Genomic DNA, 24,579 nt, shown 5'->3' with positions numbered 1-24,579 from the left:
TTAATTTTGTTTTATACCCCAATTTTTACATGTGTTAAGAGAAGTGACTACTCTCTTCTTTGCACTCTTCTAACAGTTGCAATAAAAGTGATCACAAAGAATAGGAAAAGTGTTTCTGCTCCATCAATTAAATAATTCATCAATATTGCAACCAAAACTCATCAACTGGAGATATTATCAATTAAAGAACCACTAGAATAACTTCTTTATTAAATTCGTGGATGAAACTTAAGAAGTTGTTAAATAAATGGACATTAAATCAGTCATGAAATATAAATGTTTAAACATTTGAATTTATCTTCTTTATACATGTAGACACCTTGTAAATAGTTTGTATTGTTTGTTTTTTTTTTACTTTTTTCATTACTGTTTCATATATTTTATATAGTAATGCAATTCTGTATATATTATTATTATATTTTCTATTTGTTTGTAAAACATAATAAAAATATTCAGAAAAAAGAAGATAACCAGCATTAATGTCTCTTAATGTATAAGTAATATTCATATGTGCATTTATGATTTACAGCATATAAATGGTATGTCTGTTGAAACTCTTAATTCCTTCAATGTAACTTATTCAGTGATTCCAGTGCTCTATGGCCAACCAAAAGTTCATAAATCTTTGTCTCACTCATTGATGAGATGATTGACTCAAGTAGGGGTTTGGCCATGGAGCCAATTTCAATTTGTTTACAGAACATTTTAAGTGAATATTTTGTTTATGTCAAAAGTTACATTAGGGACACTGGTGACTTTTTAACTAAGCTTTGTGATTGTTATAGGATTAATAACATTTTTCTATTTGTCACTTTAGATATGAAGTCTCAATTTACCATGATTCAACATCATTATGGTATAAATACAGTCAGGGAACTGTCATGTGAACATGGTCAATTGAATGGCAGGGAGATTGATACACTATCGAAATTACTCGAGCTGGTACTAGAGAATAATAATTGTTAATGAACAATTGTACCATCAGATTGTGGGTGTGGTGATGGTTACTCCCATTGCCAACACATACGCTAATCTTATGTTGAATAAATGGCAAGTGGCACATACTTAGTGTCACTTACCTAGTAACCTTACCTAGTAACTTTAATACTAGAGTTACTTTTCTTTTAAACTATTTGTTGATGACGTGTTCTTTGTATGGGAGAGTGAGCATTACATGAACTTAGCATATATCTGAAAAAGGTTTGGAGCATGAGTTTGTCTTCAGAGTGATTGAAACATTGTCTGAAAACCCTAGGGGTGGTAATATGAACAATACATTGGAGTTGAAAGAATATGAATGGGTTAGAGATAGACCATGAAACTGGAATAAATGCAATAGTCAATCTAAAACCTATACTTAAGTATAAACAGTTATGTTTAAAGTGAAAATAATGTATAAAGATTTTTTTTTATATTTTACTATGTTTTTTAATAGGAATAATTGACTAACTAATGCTGTATTGTCATTGGGTGGGCTGTGTCTTGTGACGTTTGAAATGAATTATTTTAATGAAGTGTGTTCATCCTACTAATGAAGGATTTTTTAATCCAAAAGCCTTGTTCTATTAAAGTTTTTTAATGTTTGTAGAGTTTTTTTTCTTTTTTGAATTCATCAGGGTTGCACTTTATTTGCATTTGCTGTGGCTCCATTGTTAGAATATATTACTTTGAAGTAACAAGGCTTAAACATAAGCATTCACAAATACTTCCTGATTACATATGTGGTTGATTTACTAGTACTATAATAGAAATAATCTGAAGACTATATCATGGTTTATTTATTTACACTTTGTTGATTGAATTAGTTCTACTCAACCGTAGCCTCTTTTCATAGGTTTATTTCCAGCTTTATATTCACTGACTGGATATCTATTTCTGTTCCTAATAATGCTTTTGAAGGATGGACAACATTAAAACCATTATACCTAAATCATCTTGATAAATGTACTAAGCATAAGCAGTTAAAGTGGACTGGGCATATTGTACTATCATGGTGGAAGAGGATGTTAGCAGTTAAATTCCTGGGTTAAACAGCTGGAACTGAACATTATTAGAAGTGAGTATAAGGTAATGATTTCTGATAAATGAGAAGATGAAGCATCTAGCTATAATAATAAAAACATGCTACTTTAATGAGGCTCTTAATATAATTATGTCCAGTGCTTTGAGACAAGCTCAATACCTTTATAATGCTATCACTTCCAGGGGGTGCTAATATAAATTGATTATAAGACCAGAACCCCCAGCTTAATGAATGAATTTCCATTGAGAATATTCCCCATAGTCTAGTACCTCAACTGTCAGTGCTATTACACAGTGTACTTCTTGACTTGGTCATCAGTGGACAACATATTGAGGTTAGTTTGGACTGGCCTGCCAAGAGCTGTTTTTCTCTTTTTCCAAAGACATAATAATCCTAAATAAACAGACATATAGCTGTACCTTTTCAGGACTTTGCAGAATTTTTTCACATTCCTCTGGTTACCTGTCATGTTTGACTTGACATTTTCGTTTTTCCTGGAATCTTAGTTTCTGGGGTATGTTTCATTATCTATTCTGCTATCTATAAGTTAATTCACTTTAATGGGTATTACTCGACCATAATAAAACAACTGAAATTAAAATGTTCTAGTTATTGAAAAGATAATTTATGAGAGAATTTGATCCTCTTAAATGTGTTATGATAGACTGAAACATGTTCTGGTTTAAGCTCAATTAAATGGAGCTACTCTGGGTTTGGCATAATTTGCTAGAGGTCCAGAATGTTTCTGTTTGAATCCAAGTCATCCAAAGCTAAGAACAAGAAATTAAGCTTATTTAGAGTTTGATCTGCACGTCGTCATATGGATTTTACTGTTTTACTGTATTCCCTTTTTTAACTGTTTTTATTGTTTGTACCTGCACTGAAATATTTCTTAGGAGAGACTAAATCCAGGCATGCTGAATATAACATGCTTTTCATACACTTGAACTCAAATCCAGCCATATTCCATTAAGAGAAGGGTTCCCCTGCACCCTTGTTGTAGAAGAGTGTGGATATAGCCTTATCTGATCTGAAGAATGCTGGAGGAAGGATCATTGGGTGATTTCCTTTAGGCAGACTATTTAAAACTGTTTATTTTCTCCTGTATACAAGCCTTGCATTTGAGCATTTTTTGATTCAATTAACTGGAGCTGTTCTACGTTTCGTGTCATTTGCCAGGGGTCCAGAGTGTTTCTGCTTGAATCCAAGCCATCAAAAGCTAAAAACAAGAAATTGGGCTTATTTTGAGTTTGATCTGCACTTTTTCATCTGTGTTTTACTATTTTCCTGCATTAATTTGTGCCATTTTGACTGATTTACTGTTTGTGCGTGCTTATTACCTGTACTTGTTCTGCACTGAAATATTGCTTAGTTAACATAGACTAGATCCAGACTTGCTGAATCTAGCCTGTGTTTCATACACTTGAATTCAAATCCAGCCATCTTGCATTAAGTAGGGCCTCCATGTACTCTTGTGGGTGTTTAATTTTAACTGTATATAAGCCTCACGTTTGCGCGGAGCTGTGCACCATGCAATGGGGATTAGTGGTATCTTATATAGAAGCAAATGCCTAGAAACTATTTTCTCCCTAGACATCAGTCAGTGAAACCCTCCCAGGTTCCTTGTTGCTCTGCAGGCAATGCAGCTGCGCACTTCTGCACTGCAGTTAACTCAACTGAGCACTGTGCAGCATCATCCTACTTTCCATCCCTGATCTTCTATAGAATAAGTCCCTGTTAGAGAAAAATGTATTTCTCATGATTATTCTTCACAAATGAATTGTTTAATATTTGTTGTGTTAAAAATGATATGTAGTATAGATGCATAGTTAGGCAAACCAGAGGCGCTTTATTTAGCCAAAGAGGACATTGCGCTATATTCATACACAAATATGATCATTTGGACTTTTGTTCTATTGCAAGTTTAAAAGTCACAAGTTATAAGTTTGTTGATAGTGTATACACACACAACTATTAACATTTCCTTAGTACGTTCTATTTTCACTTGCTCCATTATGCTTTTAGTGTCTGCATTATACAGCACTCTTGTTTAGAGTAACAGACATAACTTTTGGTTTTAATCTACAATACCCAGTACGAAGTATTAATAATTGTTGTATTTTATTTATTATTTAAGTTGTACTATTTCATAGTAAGTGGCTGTTAGGAAACTTCAATTGAATTTTTGCACACAGTGTCTTCAAAAATAAGTCAGAATTGTTCTGTCTTTCAAAGGGTTAACGATAGGGTTACATTTATCATGTGACCACTTCACTACATTTAAATACTTTTGAATTCACGTTGTGCTATTATCTGAAGAAGACTATGTATGCTAGAGACGAAAAGCGCTTGATTTGAATTTGTTGGTTCTTGTGGTTTTATCGTGGAAGAATACTTTACTACAACTTTGTTTTATTGAATTTTATTAAAGTTGTCTTCAGTACACTGTCATTGTTCCAGTGGTGTTTTTGGTCTTCTTACAACAGTTTTTTCAGTCTTGGTGTTTGGAAACCAGAGACACTTATTATAGTTCAAAGTGTTTTACAATTGCATTCTAATGTTAAGTTATACGTGTATTAACAGAAAAGTGTTGAGGGGGTTAAGGGATATACTATGGTCTACAGAGTCTGGAATGCCCAAGAAGGGAGAAAAGAACATAATGTGAAAGAGATTTTGTTTTATGTGAGCTCTGGCCTTCCTAGGCTGGCATGGGTAGTTACAAGGAATGTTGGAGAGTTAGCATGTACTGGTACTGAAATATACAAGATTGAAAAACAAGATTGGCTGCCAGGCTAGGTGGCTTGTGTTTTTCTAAAACATTAAAAGTCAACAGAAGGTGCTAATAAACATTATTTTGAGCATGCTGGAACTGCTTTGCAGCCATTATACAGTATAAATCTGGATGTAAACACCCTTAATTCGATTAGCAATGCGTGTGTGAAAGAGAGTGTATCTTTAAACCTTCCCTCTCAATATAATAGTGATGCATTTGCATTGACCAGTCACACCCATTTTTTATGCCTGCAGTTGCCAGAGAGAGTGAATACAGGCAGGCTCGAAGAGAGGGGGCATTCCTGGAGGAGGAACAGATCTGCCAGGAAACAGCCGCAGCTACAGTGGCATTTGGAGTTTGGCCCTGTTGTTTGCTCAAACATTCCATGGATTTAATAGTGAATTTATCTTCAATTGAACTGACCAACATAGAACATCAGGTACTGAATCTTGGTTTGTCTTTCATACCTATGAAGAAAGTCAATAATCTTGGTTTGTCTTTCGTACCTATGAAGAAAGGCAATATATCTGAGGTTTTGATGGACTTTAAGTTATTTGTACATAATATAGCATTGAGATTATTGGTTGGTAACAATAACTATTTTTCTATTTTTAAAAAACCTAGTCAATTTATACCATTGAACCCAGCCCTTGTTGAAGCTTTTTGAAAACTGTGTGAGGATGAACTCTATCAGTTGTGTAATGAGTGGCAGAATGAATACCACTTTAATTTATATAAGGCGCAGTTCAAAACACTCAACGCTCTGATTCAGAGGCATGATATTTATATATGTCCAGCCTACAAAAGGGCTGGAATAGTTGTTTTGAACACGATTGATTATGTGAATGCTATGTTATTGATGCTATCAGACTTAAAGACATATTCTGAATGTACAAGAAATGATACAGGCCATTTACTTTACAGGCTTGATGTCTCGCTATATGATATGTTTTTAGTAGGTTTAATTTCTAAGGAGTTATATGATTATTTCTTGGTTGAATGTCATTTGTTACCCACTATCTATGGACTTCCGAGGTTCCCTAAGACCTTGGAAAATCCCCCCAATGAGACCTATTGTGTCTGGGAGTGGTTGGGTAATGGAACCACTCTCTCTATATATAGAGAAACAGTTGTGACCCATGATAGAGAAGGTTGATAATATTTATTTAATACTAAACACTTTCTTAGGTTGGCTAAATGGTCTGATACATGTATTTATTTTGATTTTCTTATGGTGACAGTGGACATTGCTTCTCTGTTTACTGTAATCTCACACGATCTTGGGATTGAATATGTTAGATTATTTTTAAGTCAACACATGGATTAATCTGCTTGTAAGATTAGCTCTATTTGCTATTTATTAGATCTAGATTTAAATAATAATGTATTTATCTTTGATGATAAGTTTTTTATTCAGAAAACAGGAGTGGCTATGGGCACCATATGCACTAATAGTTATGTGAACATGGTGCTAGCACAATGGGAGGCCATGTATGTTTTTCTCACCTCAAACCCATTTCTTGATAAGGTTTTACATTACAGCCAATTTGTAGATGATAACTTTTTTGCATGGGCAGGTACAGCTGATGAGTTGCACATTTTTATTAATTTTTTTGCATTAAACAACAGACTTTCTTAAATTTACTTTTAGTTTTTCTGAATCTTCTATTGCTTTTTTAGATGTATGAATCTGTAATGATCAAATCATTTTGAATACTGTTTTATATAAGAAGTCATGCAAAGTGAATTCTAAACTAAATGCATGAAGTATGCATCCCAAAAGGGTTAAGTTGAATGTGATGAAAGGGCAGTTCTTTAGAAATGCAAGATTACACACCACAGACAGTGCTATGCACTCATCCTTTGATATATTGGCTGATGAATATAGGCAATGTGGCTATTCTGAATGTGATATTAATATCGTTCAGAATGAAGTTATGTCATTGAGGCATGATCAAGCAAGGCCATATTTTGATAGCACAGAGGTTGCGTCCAGTAATAATTTGAATAATACTAGTTCTTTATGGATGTCTCTTACTTATTCTACTGATTCTGGTGTGGTTTGTAACATCATAAAGAGGCACTGGAAGATCCTTATGTCTGATAATAAATGTAAAGAGGCTCTGGGGTTAGAGCCATGATTTGTTTTTAAGAACAATCCCTCTTTAAAAAGGCTACTTTGTTCTAAACCTGTTAGAAACAAAGAAGGACTATTAAAAATAGGAGAGGAACACATCCTTGTGGTAGTTGCAATGTTTGCAATTACATAAATTAGATAATATTTTTATACATTTTTTCAATGGACGCACATTTAGTTTTGATGCTACAGCAGATTGTGGTACAAAAGATTTAGTGTATTTAGCAATGTGTGATCAGTGTGATGCATATTATGTTGGTAAGGCCAATAGGTGCCTTAGGGATCAAATAAGAGAGCACATTTATGCTATTAACAAAGGAGATCTGAGAAATGTAGCTAAACATAATGGAAAAGAAGGTGCATCAAATAAGTTTAAATTTTTAGTGCTAGAGAAATATCATAGCACTATAAGCGGTGGTGATGTCAAGACTCGGACTGAGCACATAGGGCTGAAATGGATTTTGACTTTGGCTGCTAATATGGGTGTTGGGTTAAATGGCAGTACCCCTTTAAAACCTTTGCTGAAATTGAAGGGCTTGAAACACTAATTAATCGATTGCACTATTTAAGTTAGCTGTGTTGCTGATTTTATATAGGTCTGACGAAGCAACTTTGTTCTGAAAGCGCTTATCTTCTGTATTTTTATTTTTGCCTGGATTAAACTTGCTATCAGGAAAAGCACCTGTCGATTGACTTTTTTGCTGTCGATTTACTTATTTATTATTTTGCTTGGTTTTTGTTTAATCCTCTATTTTTCTAAAACATTATTGTTCCTAAAAACATGGTTGTTAAGTGTTCACGTGCAACACTAATTGAGAAGCATGAGGGTCTGCAGAGACCCTGTTTATTAACAACCATGAAATGCCAAAATTCTGCATACATGTACTGATAAAAAAAGAGCATAAAAACTGTATGTTTTTACTGCTTGGTGAACCTGATTTGGAAAATCAGTGAAGGCAGTCTCCCAGTGCTGTGATTATTAAATAAAGAGAACAAATGGTTGCGCATCCTTAAGAGTTATTCTCGAGTCAAGACTAATAGGTAATTAATGTTGAACAAAGTCCTACTGCCAAAAGTAAACCACACAACACGTCTCCAAATATTAAAATAATGTAGAACAAGTAAAATGAGATGCAGGAGGCTGTAAAATCCAGTATACAAGGCCTTTACTTAGTGCAACAACACAAGCGCTTTCACAAATATGCTTCATCAGGTGTATACAAGCACTACAATACACACACCTTTATATCAAAAATCACATGACATAACAGTCATAAGACTAAAACACTTTATCTGGACTTACTGAAAGATTACCCAGTGGAAATATTGGACTTTTATATAGAGGAAATTTTGAATTCTCTTTCCCTATATGAAAGTCATCGCGAGAGCGACAGAGAGAGAAGGAGAGATGGCTGAGAGAATGGAAGGTCCTACGCTCGCATTAACTGAACAATCCAAAGGTGAACATGCATTGCGAGATGCTGTAACTCCGATAGTGCACGCCATGGATTTAGGAGCTAGAAAGAAGACCATAACTACGGTAGCGCAAGTACATCGAAAGAGAATGGATTCTATGGTGTTGTATTCAGAATTGAATGATTTTTTACAGCGCTACAACATAGAATTTCCTCTGCCAATGAAAGAGAATGTGTACAAACAGAATAGAGATCAGTCGAGAGGGAGGAGTCGCATAAGAGGCAAGAGGAAGTGGGACAACTCCATGAACAACCAGATAAGTATAAAAAGGGCATTTTCCAATGCCAAGAAGGACTGATTTTGAACTTATCAAATGTAGTTTTAAGCCCACAACAGTTAGTGGTACTTAGTAAGGGCCTTTCGTTTATTCCTAGTAGTTGTTCCTGTTATGCAGATGTTATCTTGGATATAAAGACATTTACCAAGAATTTGACTTTAAAGTTGTTATACAAAGACTCTAAGAATAATGATTATGGTGGACACAATATGTTTGCCAAACCTAGTTCATTTATACCTAACAATAACACCTTGATAAATGCCTTTGAGAAACTTTGTATAAGAGATATCTATGATGAATGTATGAATTGCAGTTTGGTACCGATCCATCAAACACGTTTTAATTTATCTAGACAGGAGGCGTTAGCTCTTAGGGAACTTGAGGCTGATACTCGTCTATTATTCAGGCCAGCAGACAAAGGAGGTTTAATAGTTATACTTAACAGAGACTGGTATAATGATAGGATGATGGATAGTTTAAGGGATGTCTTGTTTTATGAGCGTTTGAGCACTGGGCAGGTTTCATCTTGCATATTTGAAGTTCATGCTAAGATTAGAGCCCTATTGGATCAACAAATGATTGATCAGAAATTATTTGATTATTTAATAGTAGTGAAACCAATTATACCTTTATTGCAAGGTTTACCTAAGGTTCATAAGTCTATCTGAGATCCACCAATGAGACCGATAGTCTCTAGCAGGGGCTGGTGTACAGAGCCCCTGTCCATATTCATTGAGAAACATCTTAGACCAGCCTTAAATGAAATAGAACATGTGTTAAAGGATACAGAGCATTTCTTGAGGGACTTGTATGAGTTTTTTGTTAAGAATACCAGTGGTGATGTTGCTTTTGTCACTTTGGATGTCGTGTCTTTGTTTACTGTGATACCCATTACTTTGGGTATCGCAGCTACACAGCAATTCTTGGATTGTTATACGTGATACACACCTTCATTAACAGATTTATTGGTTTCATTATTGGAAGTGGTGTTAGAACATAATTTGTTTTTATTTGGAGACAGTGTTTTCAGACAATGCAACGGCGTAGCTATGGGCACATCTTATGCCAATAGCAACGCCAATGCTGTACTGGTTATATGGGAAGTTAATTACATTTTCAAGGGTACATTTAGTCAATATATATTATTTTATTGTAGATTTGTCGACGATGTGTTTATTTTATGGGGTGGAAACATAGAACTCTTTTCAGATTTTATGGTGTATGTTAATGCAACAACTGAGTATTTACGTTTTACTATGGATTTAATATGGATTTTTTAGATGTGACTGTTTTGAGAGGTTTAGAAGGTGAGGTTTACACAAAGCAACATAGGAAAGAGTGTTATGTGAACCACCTTTTACACCATAGTAGTGCACACCCTCCACATATTTTTAAGAATGTGGTTACAAATCAAGTGATGAGGGCATCTAGATTGAATGTTAGGAATGAAGACTTCTCTAAAGAAGTAGAGCGGGTTACTAAGCACTTGAAAGAGAGGGGCTATAGTGATAAGTTTTTAGCTGAACATGTATCAGGAGCAATCAATAGATGTGGTAAACAAGCCAGACCCTATTTTTCTAAGAGGAAGGAATTTTGTGCTGGTATAAACATCACTAGGTCCATGAATTTGAGAATTTCGTTGAAATACTCAGTAGATGTGACTAGATATGTGGATATTATTAAAAGACACTGGCAAGTGTTGTTGATGGACCATGATATTGCTGCTCTAGTGGATGATGTTCCTAAATTTAGTTTCAGGAATGATAAGTCTATCAAGAGGAGGCTATGTTACCCCAAGGAAAACAGGCATGTAGATGGTAGTAAGAATACCACTCCTTGTGGCTCTTGTAATTGGTGCAGTTACATAGAAAGTAATATATTTTTTCATCCTGATCAAGACAAGGAATATGTTTTTAGGGTAAGAGCTACATGTGATAGTAGGCATGTTGTCTATCAAGCCTGCTGCATGGTTTTGTGCCAAATTTTAACATCAGGAAGGGTAATAGGAACAACGCCCTAGCGAGACATGTGTTGAACACTGATGCAACTCACATGTTTAAGTTTAGGGTTATAGGGATGACCCATGAGAATGTGAGACAGGGTGATGTCAGTAATAATACAGAGAATTTGGAAGCTATCTGGATCACCAGACTTAGGAGCATCGATGGTCATGGCCTGAATGAATGTATTCCTTTAAGACCTAGACTTAGGATGAGACCCCTGAAAAGATAGGGATTAGTTTTTAAGTTCATGTTTTAAACATGTTATATAATGTATTTCTTATATATTTTATATATATATATATATATATATATATATATATATTTACATATATATTTTTTTTATATATTTTTTTATTGTGATTATTAAAGAAATGTGATAATTGTATGGAGCTGTAGAACACAAGTGTTCTAGTCATATGACTGTTTGTCATGTGATTTTTGATATAAAGGTGTGTGTATTGTAGTGCTTGTATACACTTGATGAAGCATATTTGTGAAAGCGCTTGTGTTGTTGCACTAAGTAAAGGCCTTGTATACTGGATTTTACAGCCTCCTGCGTCTCATTTTACTTGTTCTACATTATAGGTAATTAATGTTATTTATTTATATTTTAACTGCACTCTAACATTCTTTTCTTAATCCCAGAGCAATATCTCCATACCTCTCAACTGTCCAGATTTTCACAGAATGTCCAGATTTTTGGCTCATATTTCTAGTCGGTTCCTCATAAAATTTGTGGTTTTCTGGCAAATCACTGTGGTGAATGGAGGATTTAAGTCACTAAATGATATACATTTGCGTTTTAATTTTCAAATCCTTCAGAAAATATATGTTAAACCTTGTTACTCTAGCAACTTTCTACGTTTATAAGAGCAATATTTAAAATATGTCTCTATTTGTGGACCTTTGTACATCCATTTTGTCAGGCATTGTCCAGATTTCTTGCATTTAGAGGTTGAGAGGTATGAGCTGATCTAATTTACCCTATCAGAAATTAGTACATAAGAATTACCTGCTACTATGGACAGTCAGTTTCCTGACATTTCTCCACTCAGCCTGATTGATATGGGCATCCTGAGGCAATGTAGCAATTGCCTCATGTATAATGACAGCCACTTGCTCCTAAAGCAAACATATACACTATGTGAAAGATGTAACTATACCATGAAACTAGAATCAGTCCTCTCATGTAACAATGAGCAAGACATCAGTCAGGTTGTCAGCACACACATATCTCCATTCATACAAGATAAGGCCAAGACACATAAACCCACATACTTGGAGGTACTCATTAAGAGCCTACCAAAAGACCAGAGACCTCCCAAGCACAAACAACCTACACATACAGGTGCACAAACAGAATCAGCCACTACACATAACAACACAAATATCAGTGTCTCAACAATTAAGCCCCTAAGGCAAAACTCCTCAAAACTTAATGTCCTAGTCATAGGCGACTCAATAGTGAGACACATAGATGTTCCCTCATCAGGTTGGACAAGGAGAAGGTCACAGTCAATTGCCTGTCAGGTGGCAGGATCCATCACATCATGCACACACTCAAGTCACTCAGCAACAATTACTATTATAACTGTCATAGTACATGTTGGAGTGAATGACTTGAGACGTACCTCTCTGGACTATATGAAGAAAGATATGACTGGACTCTCAGATTATGTGTCCTAGGAAGGTATGTCCCTAGCTCTAAGCAGCATTCTACCTTCACCTAGGATGATGCCACAATACAGACAAAAATGATTGACTTCAATAATTGGCTTTGCTTCTGTTGTCACTCCAGGGGGATCCAGTATCTGACAGCCTGGGAAGACATTGACAGACCATGCAGCTTTGTCAGAGATGGCCTTCACCTGTCTCCTCAAGTTTTTGGATACTAGCAAAGATGCTTGCCTCCCCCATAGTGCCTTTTTTAGGCAATTGCAAAATAAAACTTTTGACATAAAGAAATTCACTAGAGACAAATTCAGTGTCATGCTGCTTAATGCTAGGACCCTAAACAGGAAACTGCACTCTCTGGAATCACTCCTCACCTTGGAAGATTCTGACATCTGTGCAGTCACTGAAGCTTGGTTCAAGGCCACAGATAGCACCCTGGCCATACAAGCTACAATACCTTTCACATATTCATACCTCAAATCAAGCATGAAAGAACCAAAGCTGGAGGTGTATCCATCTTCATTAAATCCAAACATATCTCAAGAGTGGTAAAACAGTACGACTCTCTTGAGCTACTCCAGGTCCAAATAACTATAGGCAAAATATCCTGCCACATCATTGCTAGCTACAGGTCGAAAACCAGAAACACGCAAGTGAGGCCAAGTGCACAGACTAAACCAATAATCCAAGAAGAATCAAAAAAGTCCAGCACCGACCAAGTGGATCAGGTTGCATTTATTTAATATAAAAGGTGGCTAACCCCATAGCAACAAACCAGTTTCTGCTCTAAATAGCCTTTCTCAGTGCCACTGCTTAAAAACACACACCATGTTTAAATAATATATGCTAAATTGCTTTTATCCCCCTATTGGTGCATATCAAATCAATTTTGTTCATTCAGGCCATGTTTAAAGAGAGTTCCCAACCTTACTATCCAGCCTGACTCTTTTTCATTAAGTTTACTATGCTAACCTGACTTGCACATTCTATTTCCCTGGATTTTATCTATGATAGTAAAATGGAATTTAGCAGTATGATGGGTTAGAGTATGTTTATAAAGAGCATTTGTAAGCCTTTTATTCCTTATATCACTTAGATGCTCACTGATCCTAAATCTAAGTGGATGCGAAGTTTGTCCAACATAGAAAGTGGAACAAAAGCATCTAGCTAAGTAAATAACCCAATCACTATTGCAATTACCTAAAATGTCAATACTGTATATTTTTGAAGTGTTGCTGCTAGTAAACTCCTTAGGTTTATACATGTGTGCACAAGCACTACAATGTCCACAGGGACTGCTACCTGGCAACCTATCCCCAAATAACGTAGTTTGGTGAAAATCAGTAGTGGAACTCTTTTTGTAGTGAGTAAGGTATGAGTTGACCATCCTTCCTCTACGATATGAGTATAGATACTTGGGAGGGGGGAGAATATTAGCCAGACGTTCATTAGCTAGTAAAATGTTCCAGTGATTATTAATAATGTCTTGAAATGCGTTTGTGTTACAGCCATAGGTTGTAACCAAACGAATGTTCCGAGATGTAGTTTTGTTCAATGTATCAAGCTTTGGCCGATATTGTAATAATTCTTCCCAGTCAGACCTTGCAGCATGCATACTAGCACTATGTATGGTCCCCATTTGATACCCCCCTACTGAGGAATCTATTGCACAAATCCTTTGCACTTGAATTTTAAACCTCATTACTGGAGCAGATACGTTTAATTCGCAAAAATTGTGATTTTGGTATATTGCAAATAATATGAGATGGATGGTGACTTGTGGCATGGAGCAATGTATTGAATTGTGGAAATTTTCTGAATGTTTCTGTTTTCAATGTGTTGTCCAAATCCCTACTTATCAACACATCCAAGAACGTGATCTTGTTCCTATCCCAATTCAGAGTGAAATGGATACCCCATTTATTTTCATTCAAATAGTCCACAAACTTCAGTAAATAGGAGGTATCTCCTTTCCATACCAACCAGCAATCATCTAAAAAGCGACACCAGATGTCCATGTTTTCCAAAAATAAATTGTGGGACTCATCATAGATTAACTGCTCCTCTATGTAACCCATGAACAGGTCTGCATAAATGGGAGCAAAGGATGCACCCATTGCAGAGCCTCTGACTTGCCAATAACATTCATTCTGGAAATAAAAAACATTTTTAGTTAGAACATGTTCTGTAAGGCAGGTTAACAATGTATTAAAACCTGGTGGATAGAGATTCACTTTATCTAACCAATACTGTATGGCTTCTAAACCTGCCCAGTGGAGTATGTTCGTATAAAGGGCTGTCACATCCAGGGTGCAAAGTAGCCAATTAGGTTCAAGTTGGATATCCCCAATAATTTGCAAAAATTGGGTGGTGTCCTTAAGTCTGGCCCTGACCTGTGATAATAAAGGCTGTAAATACTTGGTGAGGAATGCTGACAACAGTTCCATTAAAGATCCCTTACCTGAAACTATTGGTCTACCTGGTGGTTCCCTAGGATCTTTATGTATTGTTGGTAATAGATATAGGTATTGTAATGTAGGATCAGGAACCGTAAGATGATAGTTTCCTGTGTAATAATGCCTTCCTCAAATGCTAGTTGTAAAAAGTGATCTATTTCTTTCTTGAACTTAAATGTCGGGTCCGGATGCATATGCATGTAGAAAAGGCCATTGGATAACTGTTTTTCGGCCTCCCTAAGATATTGTTCCTTATCCATCACAACGACAGCCCCTCCCTTGTCAGCCGGTAGAATGACTAGATTATGATTCTTACTAAGTTTCGTTAATGCTACCTGTTCCTCCTTGGTTAAATTCTGTTTGGTATTAGAATAAATCCTACCATGAAAGTGTAAATCTTTGAGAACACATTCTCTGAACACAGAGACATGCCTGTCCATGGGTGGCGCATAAATTGAGACTTGCAAAACCGAAATTCAGTAGGACTTTGAGTTTGATCATTCTCCGAAAAGAACAATTTCAGGTTGAAAGTTCTACAAAAGTCATTTATAGCTACAGGTCCCCACCATGAACCAGGAGAAGCACATCACCTACCTGGACTTGCTAGAGTCACTCGGTATACAGCCAGACACCTTTGTCATGGGAGATTTCAACTATCCTTCCATTGAATGTGTCACTTTACAATCTACAAATTCTGCCTTTTCTAATACCATGGGCCCCACTGAACACCACTTTCCATTGGTGGCTTATATTTCACACTAACCCTCACTGGTCATTCATACTGAACCCTTGATTGGGTTACTAATTCCTGTTGTCGCATTCTGTTTGGGAGAACTTATTAGAGAGCTTTTATTTAGTCATCACCTAACAGATGAATGAAATAAACATTACCACTTGGCTCCTCCTTAGCAAACACATTGGAACCTCACCAGCTGGATTCATTTGTATTAATTCACAGTGCACCTTTTGATCTGATAAAGTTTCCATATCAATTAAAGAAAAGCTCTTCCAGATCCCCTCTTGGAAGACATTAAATGTAGCACGCAGAGCTAGAGAGCACTCTAACTCCATGTGTTTTTTGGATAATATGCCTTTAATGTTTTCTATATCAAACTGACAATCAGAGAATAGTTTATAGCATGTCCCTGGTTGGTTCTCTATTTCTCCTACCCTCCAATAAGGGTCAAGACTTTTTCAGCCAAAGAATTCACACCTTGGGGTGGAGAGTCTCTGTTACTAAATAACTAATACATACATGTTTTTACCTTAAACCCCAAGGTGAAATGCTGATCGTTTTCAATATTTTGGTGCAATTTATAGTTTTAAATTTGAAAAGAAAAGAAACTAAAGACTGTGGGCCAGATTCACAATGGCTTGCACGGAGTCTACGAGTAGAGTAAGACTCCATGCAGCCATCATGTCCGACGAGCGATCCAGGAACAGCCTGTAGGGGCGTGTAAGAGAGCTCCTAAAACGTCTCCTACACGGACAGGGCTGGGATATGTAAATTACCTCACTTGCGCTGAAAAGCATGCAAATGAGGTAAATTTGCGATCCAGGAAGCACAGACCTGTCCGAGTAGGAGACGTGTTAGCTGCAGAAATGTACTCAGTTGACAACTGAGTACCGTTCTGAAAATAGCACAATGGAGCCTTGTCAGCTCCAAATAAAGGTTACATATGGTTGTGGAAGCATGCCAATGGCCAAATATACAGCCAGTGGAAAGTTTCCCAGATGCAAAATTAAAATAAAAAGAAATGTTTTTTTCGGCGATTTCCGATGTTTAAGCGTAGCACAGCGCCGTGCAAACGGGGTGCGCTATAAAAATCATAAAATAAGACAATAAAAGCCACAAACATGGAATTTATGAAAATTGTTAAGTGACAATGTAAGGGAATAGCAGGCTGAAGACAATGTGGCCACCGAGTAGGGGTTGCTAAGGGGAGAAGCCCAGTCTAAGACATGTAACCAAGCATTAGTAGGTAATCCTATGTAAATGAGTGTTAGGATAGTGAATCACACTTTTATATAGCAAATGAGCACAGTTAGTGGAGTGTAGGAGTAGGATATGGGGAGGAACTGAGTAGGAGATAGGTGACATCACAAGGGGGTATATATGAAAGTAGTGAAGCTCATTGGAGCACAGTGGCATGTGTTAGCTGTCAGTTAGACATCATGGAAAGAGGTACATCAACAGGTAGGCCAGGGAAAGCCAAGAAATGGAAGGTGTATACTGTGGATAACACCAAAGTTTCTTGCTGAGCGGGTATGCGCGTGTGTGCGTGCCTGTAAACTCGAGTAAGACAGAGTGCGGGCGTGGAAGCGTGAGTGCGTGTGTTTAAGCTGGAGTAAGCATGTATAAGGCTGTTGGAAGACCTGTAAGCATGTTTGTGCTGATGTGCACACGTTTTAACCTGAATAAGTAAGTTTTAGTCCATCTAAGCATGTGTGTGTGCGTGTGAGCTGCTGTGAGTGTGTTTCCGCTTGTATGCACGTCTCTCCCCCGAGGAAACAGAAAGGAAAAAGGAAGCACAACAAATAGTAGGAAGCTACCAGGGAATACTAGTAGAGCTAGCAGATGCAAACAATCAGAATCAGGCAATTACACAGGCAGAACACTAGCCCAGCCCAGCACTTAAAACTCTGCAAACAACAGTGCAGTTTGTTTCTCTGAAGAGACACTGCAACACTGGTGTAAGCTACTAGAAGTGAAAACTGAAAAAACTACACTCAGACAAAAAATGCTAGAGGCTGCCATTGCTGTTATAAGGTGACATATGCAAGATGCTGAGGGTGGTGACAATGCAAATGCTGCTGGACAACCCACAGTGAGGAGAAGGAGAAGAGTGTACAGGCCCAGGGTCACCTACCAGGGGGTACATGAGCTGGAGATAGTGGAGCGCTATAGAGTGGACAGAGACCTCCTGCAGCAAATTGTTGAGCTGTGCAGGCCACGCCTCACACACAGAACCAACAAAGGGGAACCCATCCCAGTGGAAACCAAGGTATGTGTTGGCCTAAGAATACTAGCAACAGGTACCTTTCAGAGACCAACTGGTGATGTGATGGGGATATCACAGGCATCAGCATCCAGGGAACTGCACCAGTTCCTGGATGCCATGTCAGCACATGTCGGTGATCATGTATATTTCCCCAATTCCCGTGAGGTATTGGCCAGCAATATGCGTCTCTTCCAGCAAATAGCAGAATACCCTGAGGTAGTGGGTGCAATAGACTGCATGCATATACACTTCAAAGCACCAGCCGGTGAGCGGGGTAGGGCCTACATTAACCGCAAGGGCTTCCCCTCCATCAACTGCCAGGTCATGTGTGATGCCCAGGGCATAATAATGACTGTGTGTGCTGGCTGCCCCGGAAGCTACCACGATTCCCATATCTGGCATCTGACGCAGCTGTACCAGACATTTGCCAATGGGGACATCCCACATGGTCACTTAGTGGGGGATGCTGGCTGTGCACTGGAGCCATGGCTGATGACACCCATCAGAAACGCACACACACCTGAACAGGAACGCCATAATGAGGCACACGCACAAACACGAAATGTAATCGAGCATGTGTTTGGGTTGCCCAAGTCACAGTTCCGGTGCCTGGACACATTTGGTGGAGCCTTACAATACTCACCAACTACATGTACCCAAATTGTCATGGTATGTGCTATGCTACATAATATGATTCTGCAAAAACAGCTGCAGCAGGACCAGCATAGGCCTGGGCCAAACAGCCCCCCACCAGTGCCAAGGCCATCACAGGCAGACTGTGACTCGGAGGAGGAACAACCTGAGCAGGCCCCAGTAGGCAGAAGGAGGCGTGCCCTGTATGCCTTGGCCGTGGCAAAGAGGCAATGCATAGCACATACACAGGCTCAGTAGGAACCCTGGAAATGATACCTCTCTCTGACTCGCACATATAGTAAAAGGGATGCCTAACTTGACACTACCTGTTTCCAAACATGTATAGGGAGTGCAGTATGTGCATCTGACATAGGCAGCCGTGCAGCACCACCTGAGGCATGATTGCCATGTGTTAAGCAATGTAAGGTAGTGCTAAACAGCATTTACCACCATGTAGTATATGCAAACTTGATGACCTTGAGTATCATCCTACCCTCACCAAACATGAGGCCACAATATGAAGACAAGATGATCAATTACAATAGTTGGCTTAAGTATTGGTGTCAGTGAAAGGGGATACAATGCCTGTCAGCCAGGGATGACATGCTCGACAAGACATGATGCTTCGCTAGGGATGGATTTCACCTATCACCTGTGGCCTTTTGGATATTGCTAAAGGTTCTTGTCACCCCCATAGTGCCTTTTTTTGGTAAGGCTCAAAACACAAACCCACCTCCATAGGTATCACAATGGATAAGAAACCATAAGTAATGCTACTCAATGCGAGAAGTCTAAACTGCAAGATGCATGCACTCCAAACTCTCCTCAGCATGGAGAATGTTGATATCTGTGCAGTAACAGAAACCTGGTTCAAGGCTCCCAAGAGCACCCTAGCATTAACAGGTTACACCTCATACCATGCTTTACAGCTGCAAAACAAGGAACAAACTACAAAAGGAGGGTGAGTATCAATATTTTTCAAAGATACCCACACCCCCAGGTGCAACTGGGCAACATGTGCAACTAACAGTGGCTAAAACCACCTTCCAGTTCATAGCCTGCTACAGACCACCCTCCTAAACCCAGGAATCACACTTGGCCAACTGGAGAACACATGAAAATATGAAGGTCTCCCCAAACACTATTATATTGGGTGACTTCAACTACTCAAACATAGACTGGGAGCATTACCCTAGCCCCAGCACCCTAGCCCAAAGGTTCCCAGAATTTATAAACCAAAATACTATGGAACAACTTGCTACCACTCCTACAACAGGGGGAAACATACTGGACCTGATTATCACCAACATGGGGACTCTATTCCCAAGACCAGAAGTGTATCTCTCACTGGTAAGATCAGACCAGGGAGTAATCTCACTGGATATTCACATCCCGATCCCAGCCCATGGCCAGAAAAACACAGTGAAAATTATTCACTAAAGCAAATGTCACACTCCTCAAAACTGAGGAGGAATCCTTCACAGCCCCTGTGCCTGTGGAAAATATGGCCCAGACCTCATAACCCTTTATAAACACATTCTATGAACACCTTCAGGAATGCATGGATCATGCAATCCCAAATAAAACCAAGACCTAATCCTCCAAAGCCAGGCATCCTGTCCGGTGGACCCCAGCCATAAACAAACCATACAATACAAGGAGGAAGCTACTATATGATAGATCAAAATCCCAAAAAGGGAAGGCATCTCTGATCAGTATTATTGAAAAACTACGGCCACACATAAGATCGTCTAAGGCCATCTTTGAGATAAAAATTGTACAGGACACCAAGGATAATCACAAGGCATTCTTTACTTATGGTAGGAACCTGTGTGGGAATCCCCAGATATGCTCAGAAGTAGTCCAAAATGACAAACAATACACCAAACCCACAGACATTGCCAACATCTGAGCTGACAGGTTCAGTGCAAACTCCCCCCCCCCACCAAAAAGGCAAATATATATCCCAGCAGAGTGCTGGCCCCCTGACATCGCAGATGCGCAGGTAACAGCCAGCCTTTCCAAAGCAAAACACACAGCATCAATGGGACCAGACGGTGTCCTGGGCTGTGTCCAACATGAACCCCAAGAAGAATTGAACATAAACATAAAACCACTGTTCAATCTCAGACTTACCAGAGGATATGTACCCAAAGAGCAGTGCACAGCAACAGTGGTCCCTCTCCACAAAGGTGGTGCCTCAATGGACACTGCAAACTATCACCGCAAAAGCCTGACTAGCTTGGTCTGCAAAGCTATGGAAAGGATCATCATGGACCTCAGAAATAAACATATTGGGGACCTACAGACACTGGATCCAACCCAGTTTGGCTTTGTTAAGGGCAGATCCTGCCTCTTAAACCTGGTTGAGTCATTTGAAACAGTCACCAAGGCCATTGACGAGAGGAAGGTGGTCCACACAGCCTACCTGGACCTCGCAAAAGCCTTCCATACAGTACCCCACTTGGTCATCATAGATAAGATCACCAGCTATAATATAAACCCCTATGTCACTAGATGGGTTGCAAACTGGCTCAAGGACAGAACCCACATGGTCAGAAATGCTGGAGCCATGTCAGACCCCAAACCAGCTACAAGTGGCATCCCATAAGGCTCAGTCCTGGGACCTCCCTTGTTTGATATATATTTCTCAGAGGTACAGGCCAACACAGAAGGACTGTTGGTGAACAAGTTTGCAGATGACTGCAAACTGGGCACTATAATCGACCCTCCAGCTGACACAAGCATCCTATAAAATGGCCTCATAGAAACAGACAACTGGTGCCAGAGCCATATCCTCAAGCTAAACGCAAAACAGTGTATAGTCCTCCCCTTTGTCAAAAACTAAGTGCCCACAAATTACCACATAGGTGGTAACCCATTAAGTATGGAATAAGTGATAAGGGACCTGGGGACTCAAGCTGATAGCAATCTCTCATTCGATAACCACGTGGCCAAAGTGTTTAGAAAAACATTTCATATAGCCCACCTAATCATGAAGGTATTCACATCTACATCAGGGGAGGTCATCGTGCCTCTTAACTCATCCCTCATCAGGCCCATAATGGAGTACAGTGCCCCTTGTGTGATGTACCTTATCAGACACCTGCAGCAGCTGGAAAGACCACAAAAGTACCTCACCAGGAGGATCAAAGGGCTCAAACACATGCCATTCGCTGCCCGGGTAAAGAAACTGCAGCTCTACTCAGTGGCATACCACCTGCCCAGAGGCAATCTGTGTCTGATGTATAAAGCCATGTCCAACCTGGAATCAATGGACATGCTGCACCTCGGAAAATCAGAATCCCATCAAGCTACACGCTCAAGAGACCTGAACCTCAGGACTGAAATAAATAGGACATGCTGGAGTGACAGATTCATAACCCAGAAGCTCCCCCCACTCTTGAGTAAACCCCCACTCCAGGTTAGCCAGAGTCCCTCATTGACTCTCTTCAAGAGGAATCTTGATGAGTGGATGGGAGATTGTAGGTTTACCCTGGGTATCACTTCTATGTCACTGTCAGACAGAGGCACAGTATACTAACCTTGAAAAATGTCATGGCAAACTCCACTTAAAATGTGTATTGAAAGCCAAACACATTCTGGCTAGGATTATAAATGCCCTAGGGCAGATAGCTTAGTATGAACCTATGAACAGAATCACACACACCAACTAGTACAACTGTGGTCAGTGTGGAGTAATGTTTGGCAATGTCCACCCAATGTCGGACAAGCCTGGTTTAAGTAGGCCATAGCTGAACAAAATGCAACATGCTCATAGTTGCCCAACTGGCCCTTAACCAGTCTGGTCTGCTCAGTATGAACATTTAAAGCAGTGATGGGCCTCAAACCCATGATACTGTGCACTATAGTGAAAGCACTGAACCACTACACCATGACAGTATTGCAGTATTCAGCCAGTATGAGAGAATGTTGCCAAGTCTTTGCAAACTATCACATGGAAACCCTGCAGGAACAGCATAATCCCTGTTGAGTTATGACACAAAAGAGTCTGGCAGTAAGAACACAACATGACTTCCAACACACACAGTATAAATGTCAATATTGGTCATGTTCACACACAACCAGAAATGTAGTGGACTCCAGATCACAACATATGGAAAGGTCACACTGGGCATGCTCACACACTTGGATAAATGAGACATATGTCAGGCAACAAACCATGGAAAGCCTGAACTGGGCATGCTCAAGGACTTAGGCCATGTCTGAGTATAGCAGTCAGTCACACATATCTGGTAGCTGTATGTGTTAAGCCAGGAACCTCCCATGATCCAGCAATCTGCCCTGTGCACACAGTTAAATGACAACAGACACATATATTAATATACTGGAACCCTGTCATGATCAAACATGTTACGCAGATGCACAAGTTGTTCATAGAAACTGGGAAAGCTACGGCAATAAAGACCTGCAAACAGTAGCAGCAAAAATATTGTGCATCCCGAACATAAACGTAGGTGCAGAGGTCAATACTAGGCTGTCTGCCCTAGGGTATTCATAAGCCTAGGCAGAGTGTATTTGGTGTCCACCTCCCCATTAGAATAGCCTACTGTGCCTCTGTAAAGTAGGTCACAGAAGGCACCCTTTAAGGCTAGTTTGCTGTGCCTCTGTAAAGCAGGGACACAGTGGAGATCCCAGGGGTGAATTTGCAATTTCCCATCCATGTGGCTGTATTTCGCTGGAAGAGGGTTGGTGAGGGGCTATGTCTAACTTTAATTGGGATTAAATTCCAGAGTAAGGGGAGCCTCTGGGTAATGAATCTGTCCCTGCAGCATGTCCTATTTATTTTTGTGCTGAGGTTTAAGTCCCTGGAGTGTGTAGCTCTAAGGGTCTTGGATGTTATGAGGTGGAGCATGTCCATAACTTCTGGGTTTGAAATGGCTGCATACGTCAGGCATAGATCACCTCTGAGTAGGCATTAAGCAACTGTGTAGAGCTGGAGATCCTTTAGCTGAGTTGCATAGGACATCTGTGTGTAGCCCATGATCCTCTTGGGGAGGTACTGTTGTGTTCACTGTAGTTGCTGCAGGTGTTGGGTAAGGTACACCCCAAAAGGGGCATTGTAGTCAAACATGGGCCTGATGAGTGACTAGTAGAGGGCCACAATGACCTCCCATGATCTACATGCAAATACCCATGTGATAAGGAGGGCTATATAAAGGTCTTTGCAATGACTCTGTTAATGTGATTAGCAAAGGAGAGGTTATTATCTATGTGGGTCTGTGGGATATTACTCTGTTATGTAGTAGCTTCCTCCTTCTGTTGTACAGCTTATATATGGCTGGGGTCAACCAGACAGGTCTCCTGTTTTGGAGGAGTCATGGTTTTATTTGGGATAGCATGATCAATGCATACCTGCAGGTGCTCATACAATGCGTTTGTAAAGGATTCTGCAGATTGGGCTGTATTATCCTCCAGCACGGGGCCTTTGAAGTCTTCCACAAGACTCTTCACAAGTGCAAAGTCTGCTTTTGAGAAATTCTTTACAGTGATTTCCTTGGCTGGGGGTGGGGATGGGATATGGATGTCCAGGGAAAGTTGTTTATAGTCAGATCTTAACAATGATGGTTCTACCTCTGGTGTGGAACATAGAGTCCCTATGTTGGTGATGATCAGGTCCAATATGTATTTCTCCTTGTGGGTGTGGTGACTGGTTGTGCCACAGCACATGGATCCACAAATTGTAGTGGCTGTAGGGTGATGTTGTTGAGGGCCTGAGTAGTATCCCCAGTCAATATTTGTGTACCTGAAGTCAACCACTATAATGGTGTGTGTGAAGACCTGCATATCCTACACTGTTCCCAGGAAAGCCAAGTGTGGTTACTGGGTATGGGGGGGGGGGTGAACTGAACTATACACCAAACCAAAAGGCAGTTTTGCACAATGGTAGTTGTATATGTATGGCTTGTCATGCTTAGTGCAGTGGTACCAACCCAGAGGTGTGTATATCTGTGATGTATATGGATACACCCCCTACTTGTATTGTGTGTTAAAAGTCCTGTGGTCATGAAGCATGCTATAGAACATAACCTGGCAGTGCCAGTGTGCATATGTGACCCTGAACTAGGCATCTGTTAATGCACAGATATTGTTATCCCCCATAC

This window comes from Protopterus annectens, chromosome 2.part0 (genome assembly GCF_019279795.1).
Source record: "Protopterus annectens isolate FY-2018-M chromosome 2.part0, PAN1.0, whole genome shotgun sequence".
Classification (NCBI taxonomy): domain Eukaryota; kingdom Metazoa; phylum Chordata; order Ceratodontiformes; family Protopteridae; genus Protopterus; species Protopterus annectens.
Note: the sequence above shows the minus strand (reverse complement) of the source record.